Source organism: Amblyomma americanum, chromosome 1 (assembly GCF_052857255.1).
Source record: "Amblyomma americanum isolate KBUSLIRL-KWMA chromosome 1, ASM5285725v1, whole genome shotgun sequence".
Lineage (NCBI taxonomy): Eukaryota > Metazoa > Arthropoda > Arachnida > Ixodida > Ixodidae > Amblyomma > Amblyomma americanum.
In genome coordinates, this window is record NC_135497.1 from 283,543,120 (window position 1) to 283,552,755 (window position 9,636).

Consider the following 9,636-nt stretch of genomic DNA (forward strand, 5'->3'; position numbering starts at 1 on the left):
GGCAGCGCACCCACCCTGCCGCCCTGACGACTGGCACTTGAAAATTGAATTCTTTTTTTTTGGTGGGGGGGTATAAATGGTGCAGTGGTCTTTCTCAAAACTCGGCGGACACCTGAACCGCGTTGTAAGGAAGGGTATAGAGGAGGGATTGAAAGAACAAAGGAAGAAAGAGGTGCCGTAGTGGAGGGCTCCGGAATAATTTCGATCACCTGGGGACCTTAATGGGCACTGACATCGCACAGCACACGGGCGCCTTAGCATTTCGCCTGCATCGAAACGCAGACACCGCGGTCGGGTTCGAACCCGGAAAACCAATTTAGATTTTTTCCCTCCATTGAACCAGGGAGACAGTTATGATCCACTCCATTTCCTGAAAATCATCGGTCTAGAACGTTCTCAACGCCAAAGAACACAATGAACGCCCACGACCTGTAGTTTCCGTGCCCAGTTTCTGCCACAGCGCTTTCGGTGGTGCCAACGCATGCGGCGCTCATTTTACACTACCGCCACGTAGCGCGACAAGTGTCTTATGCGTCTTTCCTATGCTTTCGAAGTTGCCGCTGTTTATCGGTTTCAGCACAGCTCCGGCTCGCCGACGTGGCGTGGTTCTCCTCGGTTCAAGGTCATATGAAACACACGCCGAGCAAGCTACGGAAGAGAAGTAAAGCTTTCAATTTAAACAGCTGGCAAGGCTTGTGGTGAGGCCAGAATTGTGACCAGCGCAACGCCGTCTTCGGCTTCTTCCATCGCCTGCATAGGATGTGGCGTGGCGGACGCCGCGTCGGCGGTAGGCTTGCCGCGGCGGCTGCCGCTTGGTATTTTCAAAGGATCGCTCCGAGCGGGAAAACGCTCCGATTATCGAAATATGGGCGTTGGTTGAAAGCTGGGAACTTGTCGGGAACGATTTTGAAGATATTTTGGGGCGATGGGCAAAATTTCCAGCCTGTTGGGGCAGATTAGACGGAGCTCTATGAGAGGCGGTCTTGCCGAGGTCATGGAACGCCGGAGAGATTTGTGGGCGCATTAAATTTTGCAAGGGATAGTGACTGCGGATGGCACAGCACAGGGTTAATTTCAGACAGTTGTTCAAGTACTAATAAAAGCGCCTTTCAGCCAATGGCCTTCAGGGTCATAAGGGAGAGGCCTTTGTCCTAAATTGGGCATAGACAGGCTGCTGCTGCTGCTTCTAATGGTTCACCCGACCGCGGCGGCTGCGTTGCGATGGAGGCGAAACGCTTAAGCTCCTGTGTGCTGTGCGATGTCAGTGCTCGTTAAAGATCCCCAGGTGGTCGAAATTATTCCGGAGCCCTCCACTAGGGTACCTTCTTTCACTCCTTCCTTTATCCATTTCCTTACGGCGCGGTTCAGGCGTCCAACGATATATGTGACAGATACTACGCCAATTACTTTCCACAAAAACCAATTTTCATTTTTTTTGCTGATGGTTCCTTTCTTCTTTCTTTGCTTGAACAGAGAGAGAGCGGGGCGGAAACGCGCAGCGCAGTGTCGTCTGATAGGATCAGTCGGTGTCGTGTGGTCACGTGCATCGTTCGTGTGTGAGCCGTATTGGCTGTTCGCTCGTAGCTTCCGGCACGCGAGAGATGCTTGGGAGAGAGCGAAAGCTTGAAAAACCAATATAACAAGGCCACATTGGTTTTTTTTCTTTCTGCAGTCTGTATTGCAGTACGCGTTGCAGTAGCTGTCTACAAAGAAGAGAGGCCACACCGTCGCAGAACATGTTGCAGTAGCCGTGCATCGAGGAGCGTCTGTCGCGGATGTGGTTCGTTGCGTTGCTCGCTGGTAAGTGGCCGCTTTTGTATCGTACGTGTTCGGTGCTTTGGTCCTGCTTTTAGGAACGCGCTGCACCATGTACGCACAGAGTGGGGCACGTTTCTGCCTGGGAAGGCATGCAAGCGCGGGAGGGAGTCGATCCATCCATCCAGCATAGTAAATTCTTTGCCTTCGCGTGAGCAGCGCGTCATAGTCGAAAGACCTTGCTAGGCAGCGTCACGGGAACCTAGCAGACCATTCGTTTTTTTTTGAGAAATGCGTTTTTGAGGCGCACATCGCTCTGTCGGTGTACGCGTCGTGACAGAGCTGTAGAGGTTGCTGAAGGACCTCCCTAATCGGCTGTACCCTACTCAGGTCTAGGGTGCCTCGATGCAAGCGGTGCGCTACACCGAGGCGCCTTACTTATCTAAAGCCGCTCAATAAACTAGTTTATAAGCTAGTTTATTGAGGGGCTTTACCTTACTGGGGCCTGTAGGGCAGCGCCCTCTGGGTATCGTATGATCGTCCGAGTGTACAAGTAAGGGCACTTGTCCGATTTCAGTGCATGTTAAAGATCCCCACGTGGTCGAAATTTTTCCGGAGACCTCCACTACGGAACCTCTTTCTTCTTTTCAATTCTTTCACTCCTATTCAGGAATGTGTGCGTACTTTTATTCAGGAATGTGTGCGTACTTTGCCGTGTTTCGTTGCCACGTATACACAGCGGGCAGTGTCACTACCAGCCTCTATGCACAGGTTGCGCTACTCTATTAGTAAGCACTCGCGATGCAGCAACGGTGGCCTATGACGCCTGCGTCGCTTCAACTGAAGTCCTCTCCGTCTTGGCGCCTGCATTTATTTTCATGTTTGTTTTCTCCGTCTTGGCGCCTGCATTTATTTTCATGTTCGTTTTCTATTCGGTCGTGTCAAGCACACCAGGTGAGGCCTGTCACAGCCACCAGGTGAGGCATGTCACAAGCACAGCCATTTAATGCATGTGACGAACTGTGAGATCATGATGAAGATGATGATATTAGCGCAAACTATACTTGCACCGCCGCGCGGTTGCTTTTGACGGTGGCTATCCAGAACGACTGACCACGGCGGAAGCGTTTCGTTAGCGTTCCGAAGTGTTTCCTGGCGCCTGACGGCTGTGGTGGCTAGGGCGCTCGGCTACTGAGCCGGAGTTCCGAGTTTCGACTCGGGCGTGGCGGCCGCTTTTCGATGCAGGCGGAACGCAGAAATAAATTAATGTGGATTAGCTCAGCTAATCCAGGATATACAGAACGAAAGATGTCGGCGCTCACTGTGTTCATTGCCGTCGGCGTTGACAATGTTCCAGACGGCGATGTCTTTGAGCAAAGGAAGGGCGCATAAGTGGGTCCCTGGATATCCGGACACCTCATTTGTGCTTTTATACATGTCGAGGCGGTGAGAGAGAGATGTGGCCTGAATGCATTAGCGCTTACAGCGTTGTGGCTGACATGCGGAACTCCATCAATAGCTAGGCCGGAGCGTTGATATGGTGGTCAATCTCTCGCGATCAACCATTAACTGCATGCAACCTCCCAGGGTGGCATGGAGGGCGCGCTGCCTATCCAGTTTGCGGAACGCAACCAAAGCATGCTTTTGCAGTTGGACACCAACGCCACGTGCTACATGAAAGCGAAATTGAGGTCTCCACTGTCCCACGGAGCCGGTTGTGCACCTTTCCTTTCGTGAAAATGAACGGCCTTTGCAAAGTTGTCAACGCCAAAGAACTCTATGAACGCTGTCGGCTCACTTGTTTTGTTCGGTTTTTGAGGAAAGGAAATGGCACAGTAACCGTCTCACATATCTCGGTGGACACCCGAACCACGCCGTAAAGGAAGGCATAAATGAGGGAGTGAAAGAAAGACATACGCCGGCTCTCTCGAAGCGCGGTGTTGACTAGCGTACTGAAGCTTTCCGCTTCAAAAGTTACCTGCGGTTTAGTTACTCCTCAACCCGGTTGGAGAGCGAAAACTGTAGTGCATCGGGCAAGTAGACGCGGCTTGGTGTCTGTGTTGTTGAGTACATTCCACACACTGGATAGGCAGCGCGCCCACCCTTGCCGCCCTGGCAGGTGGCAGTTGAAGTGAGTGAAAAACTTTATTGAGCTCTAGATTCGCTGGTCTTCTACGGTCTTCAGATGGCTTCGTCCATCTCCTTGTAGAACGGTCGGTTGTCTTTAGTCCAAGGCTCCACTGGATGCTGCTGCCATTTGTGCTCGCCGAATCAGACCCTCTTGGTGGACCTGGCGATCCCTGGAGAGCACTCCCTCCCATTGCTCTGCACTCGGATTTGATATAACGGGTACCACGTGTATTTACTGGCACGCCCACGTTATGTGATACAGCGCGGGTGTTACGTGGCACCAGGGGCATTTGTCATTGTATTGTGTGGGATACATTTTGCTGAGTACGTTTAGGTTCGGGTACGAGCCCGTTTGTAGCTACCTCCACGCGACAGACTCCTCTCTGCTAAGGGAGTTGTGTGGTGGTGGATAGTGCTTTCTGCAGCCCTTGTAGTTATTTAGTATCGCCGAATAGTCTTGGGGAACAGGTTCGGCCCCCTCGAGGTCGCCTATGTTAGATGCTCGGTAATAAGTGTACCCTCGAGCTATCCTGTCCGCCTCTTGGTTCCCTGCTACTCCCGTGTCTCCCGGCGTCCATACTATCGTATGCCTAATTTGTTCTTCGTTTGGTTGTCGTGTTACGTTGTCTCCGAGGCGGAGTATGCGGAGCGCTCCGTGCCCTATTCTGCCGCGTAGGTAGTTGCGGCACGTCGTTTGTGAGTCTGTAATGATTGTTAGAGACCGTTTCGACCAATAGCCCTCCGCTGCCGCTAGAGCGACGGCGTCTTCTTCAGCCTCGACTATCGTACAGTCTTGTAGTGATGCGCCGGTGATCTCGCGTAGGTTGGAATCAATCACTGTTGCTACCGCATTGCTGTTTCTCTGTCCCGCTGCTCTGGCGTATGTGGCTGTGTTCACGTATACCGTCGTTTCTTGGGGTGCTAGTGTCTTTTGTAGGTATTCAGCCCTCGCCTCTCTGCGTGCTTTGTTTAGGTTGGGATCCATGTTCCTGAGTATGGGTGCTATTTTTAGCGTGTTGCGATACTCGTCCGGAATTGTTTCGGTCCTCTGTATCTCGTGAAGTTGATCGGCGCAGCCTAGTTTCTTCAGGAGCTCCCTGCCAGATAAGGTCTGCTGTAGTCTGCGCAGTTGGGAGACTAGTTGCGCCTCTCTCAATTACTCGAAGGTGCTGTGTAGTCCTAAGGCTAGGAGCTTTTCGGTTGAGGTGTTGGGGGGTGGTCTATGCTTTGAAAATTGCAGTTGAAAATTCTAAGCAGTTGAATATTGTTTTTTGCTGGGATGAGGGAGGGAGAGGAAATGGCGCAGTATCTGTCTCGCATCTCGGCGGACACCTGAACCGCGTTGTAAGGGAAGGGATAAAGGAGGAAATTAAAGAAGAAAGGAAGAAAGAGGTGCCGTAGTGGAGGGCTCCAGAATAATTTGGACCCCCTGGGGATCTTTAAGGTGCACTGACATCACACAGCACACGGGCGCCTTAGCGTTTCGCCTCCATCGAAAGAAACGCTTCCGCCTTGGTCGTGTTTGACCCCGGGCACTTGTGATCAGTAGCCGAGCGCCCTGCCCACAGGACCACTGCGGCGGGTACCAGTTAATGGTTGCTCGCGACAGATTGGCCACTCAATGAACGCTGCAGCCTGTTGCTGAAGTTCTGCGTGTCCACCAGAACGTTGACAGCGCTAATGCATGAAGCCCTCATCTCTCTCTCTCATCGCCAAGTACCTCAAAGCGCGATTCGTCCACTGACCCAGGGAGCCAATTATGAGTCCTTCCTTTTAAAATCATTGGAGTCTTCCCCTATCCTCTCTTATTTCCGCTTCTGCAGCTAAGAACTTCAGTATCGATGGCAGATGCCGGGGCTAGCAAAAATTTTATCTTTCCTTTTTATTATTATTTCAATAAACCACTACTACTTGGAGTCTAGAACATTGTGAACGGCAATGAGCACAATGAACACCGACGTGTTATAGCTTAATTGTCGCATTTCTGCCACAGCGTTGTCAACGTCAACGCGTGCAGCGCACCTCTGTCACTACCGCTACGTAGTTTAAAGCGCAATGAGGTGTCCACCGTCTGAACGGGGCCAGGTACCCAAAGTCTCCTTCTCCCGCGCAGATCTCGGAGAAGACGGCCCGACTTCGTTCTCATGCATGGCCAAGCTCGCACTGACTAGAACAGCGCTGCGTTCCTGTTAGCCAAGCACACGGTGAGTCACGCGGTCATGCGGTGAACAGCTGCGGAGAGCGCATGCGCCAAGCCAGCAGTGGTGCTAGCGCACGCGGCGGCGTCGTTGCGAAGGCTACGGCGCAGCTGCGGTAAAACGAATGCCAAACTGCAGCCCATGGTGAAACTCGGCTGAACTATCAGCATTGCAAAAGGCAGCATAGCGGTACAAGGAGACACCCTACATCCTGTGAACTATCTCTGAGTCACATTAAGGAACTCGCATGGGACTGCAGAAGAGGTTGGCAATTTCTATCTGTGCAGTTTTCAAGCATTCGTAACAGCGTCAGTAAGCATTTTTCCTGACAATCTGTTTAAGAAAGCACACAAAATTGTTATCCAATGTCGCCTCATAGCATCACATAAGGCTTCTATAATTATGAAAATTGTTTTTTTGAGGAAAGGAAACGGCATGGTATCTGTCACATCTCGGTGGACACCTGAACGGCGTCGTAAAAAAGAATAAAGGAGGGACTGAGAGAAGAAAGGAAAGATGTCGTAGTTGGGGCTCCAGAATGAAAATAAAATTGTTTTTTGGGGAAAGGAAATGGCGCAGTATCTGTCTCAGATATTGGCGGAGACCTGAACCGCGCGGTAAGGGAAGGGATAAAGGAGGGGGTGAAAGATGAAAGGAAGAAGCAGGTGCCGTAGTGGAGGGCTCCGGAATAATTTCGACCACCTGGGGATTTTGATATCGCACAGCACACGGGCGCCTTGACGTTTCGCCTCGAACGAAACCCAGCCGCCGAGGTCGAGTTCGAAACGGGGAACTCCGCACCACCTGGAGATCTCTAGCGTGGACTACGATCGACTGAGATCGCACAGCACACGGGTACTTTTATGCGTTTTGCCTCCATCGAAACGCCAAGGAAATGTTGGTTGTATACTGGACTCTATGAACATTTTCTTGGCAAACAGAGTTTGCATACACGAAGTACCTCCAGTACCCAAGAACATGTCCACCCACTCCCATTATTGCCGAAGGACATCCCAGAGTGAATTACATGAAGAAACGACAGGGAGGAGCGTTAGGGCAGTCGACGTAGACGGAGCCCTATTTCGCTCTCCACATGAGAACACAGCGGTAGCTACCGTAGTAAAATCCAACTACCAACAACAACTCGTCACCCTTTTCATACAGAACTGTACCATACTAGAGGCATAAGTGACTGCGATAGCCCTGGCCATACAGTACGGTAATGCTACCGGCCGATCGTACCACATCGTGGCCGACTCACAAGCGGCTTGTCAGTTCCTCTTTGCAGGCAGAATACATTGCTCCCGCTATTCACGTACAACCCCGAGTCAAATACATCCATCAAATATCAAATAACTTGGACCCCCGCATACTCAGGCTTGGAAGTAAATGAGGTCGTGGATGGCCTAGGTCGAGATTTCACAAACTGAGCGGGCCTTAATCCGATCTCTCCCAACCATTCGCGAATCCAAGCAATGTTCACAGCCTACAACACTAGACTCCACCATCAACGCCTGATGCGTCCATTTCTACCACCGCCTCAAAAACAACTGACTGCTGGAAGGGGTCCTTTGAAAGGGAAAAGCCACTTCTCTCTTGAGTTGTATCCGACTGAGCTGTGTGACTAAAAAAGTCATTGAAGGTAAGAACCCGTAGCGGTCCTTCTATTCAAGCAGTAACAGATTGCTCATGCCCGCTTTTACCGGCCTCCGCCCCACCTTCAGCTCATTGTCAGCCTATACCTGCCTATGTACGGGCATATAAATGACCAGTGCACGCTCTGTCATGAAATGTGTGAGCAAGCAGCACGCGCCTGTTCGCCTCGCACGCGGGAGGCAGAGATAGAGCAAACTTTATCGCAACAGACTTTTGCCTTTGAATAGCATGACAGGTGACCAGTGGCGTAGGTTAGACGAGACGCATCAGCCTTTGAGGGTGAACTTCTTAATTCCGAAGCACAGCGCTAGCTGCTATCTCCCGCGCAGGGCGGATCAGAGGAAACTGGTGGCCGGGAGGGAAACGAACAGCGTTACCACGTTTTTCTCGCGGGGGGGGGGAGGAAATGAATGATGCATGGGTAAGAGAAGTGAGGGCGAAGAGTTCCCGAGCATCGCTTTGCCGTGTACTAAACGGTCGCCGGACCTGCGCACACTGATGCGACTAGCTTTGAACACCTAGAAAAGATCAAGTATTCGTTTTTAAGAAGCATTCGCCAAGCTCACCTGCCCTAAGACTCCACAAAACTGGAGTTTTCCTTGTGTTATAGAACAAGAACGGTACACTTTGGAGTCTGACTCTTACAGTTCCTGCTCCAAACACAGCGGATGCCTGTCGCGAGAAAACTTTTTTGTGAAAACACAAGCCGTCACATTTGCTCTGGCGCAGACCGAAAACGGAAAGCCAGCGGGGTGGACGCATTGGAAAACAACCATCCCGGACGTGTGAATTGGAAATGCAAGCTCCAGAGATGACCGACTCGGATACCGTAACTACGGCTATGCATCACGAATCGGGGGCGGCGGATATGGAACAGCTTTCCGCCGAGGTGAGTACGACAGCGATTCCACCACGCGTCCGGGGACACTGCAATCCGTATGGGGAGCGCACCACTCCGCCGAGCCCTCACTGCTTCCCCGATGTTATAAGCGCGGAGGCGGTCGAGGGTAAAGAACGGCAAACTTTCAGAAGTGGTGGCACTATATTTATCGCTTCCAGCTAAAAATTACCAGGGCACTTGTCTCCTTACACGGAGGAGTGCGAAAGCATGGAACTTAATAGAACGGGGATTTTTTTCCACGACGCCAGTGCCCGATCTATTTATATTTGTTATGTTTGATTTTGTTATTTTCTTTTTCATTTTTATTTTTCCTTATTTGTATTGTTTGTTTATTTTACTTATCACGACCAAGTGCTATGTCGGCGTCCATGGCTATTGTGTCGTCGAAGTTTAATTAATTAGGTAATTGCAATCCATCAACCAAATATTTTCTATACCAAGATCTCATCACGCACTATCTAGCGCAGTCAAAGTTGTGCACATACATCTCCACAGAACGACGTAATCCTGCGGAGAATGTTTTCCTGACACGAAACACGCACGAAAACACGGGCTTTGTAAGGTAAAAGTGTAATTTTCATGTCTAATTACCTTTTAAAGTTAATCTACCGAATTTTCCGCATTGCCTGACCTCATAACGCACTATATAACACAATTAGGCTTTTGCACATGTATCTTTTTAGAACCACACAATCGTTCGGAGAAGCTATGTCGACGTCTGTGGCGATTGTAACGTCGAAGTGTAATTTTGGCGTTTAACTAATCTTGCTACATCCACCAAACCTTTGCCACAGCGAAATCTCATCACATACTATCTAACACAACTAAACGTTTGCACATTTATCGTCACAGAACGACGTAATCATGCGGAGAATGTTTTGCTCACACGGAACTCGGGACATAGCCATCTAATGCTAACGCCTTAAAAACAGCCAATTTAACATGACACCTCGCTATGCAACTCACAGGTGGCACGTTTTAGAGTGACAGTATTTC

At 50.5% G+C, this 9,636-nt stretch overlaps 1 long non-coding RNA gene across 1 annotated transcript; it reads left to right on the forward strand.

Annotated features, from left to right (window-relative positions):
• The first annotated feature begins 1,677 nt into the window (after positions 1-1,677).
• LOC144097601 (uncharacterized) lies at positions 1,678-8,496 on the forward strand. The gene is made up of 3 exons (XR_013307082.1): positions 1,678-1,800; positions 5,999-6,089; positions 8,469-8,496. It is a non-coding gene; the product is annotated as an uncharacterized LOC144097601 (long non-coding RNA).
• Positions 8,497-9,636: the final 1,140 nt, after the last annotated feature.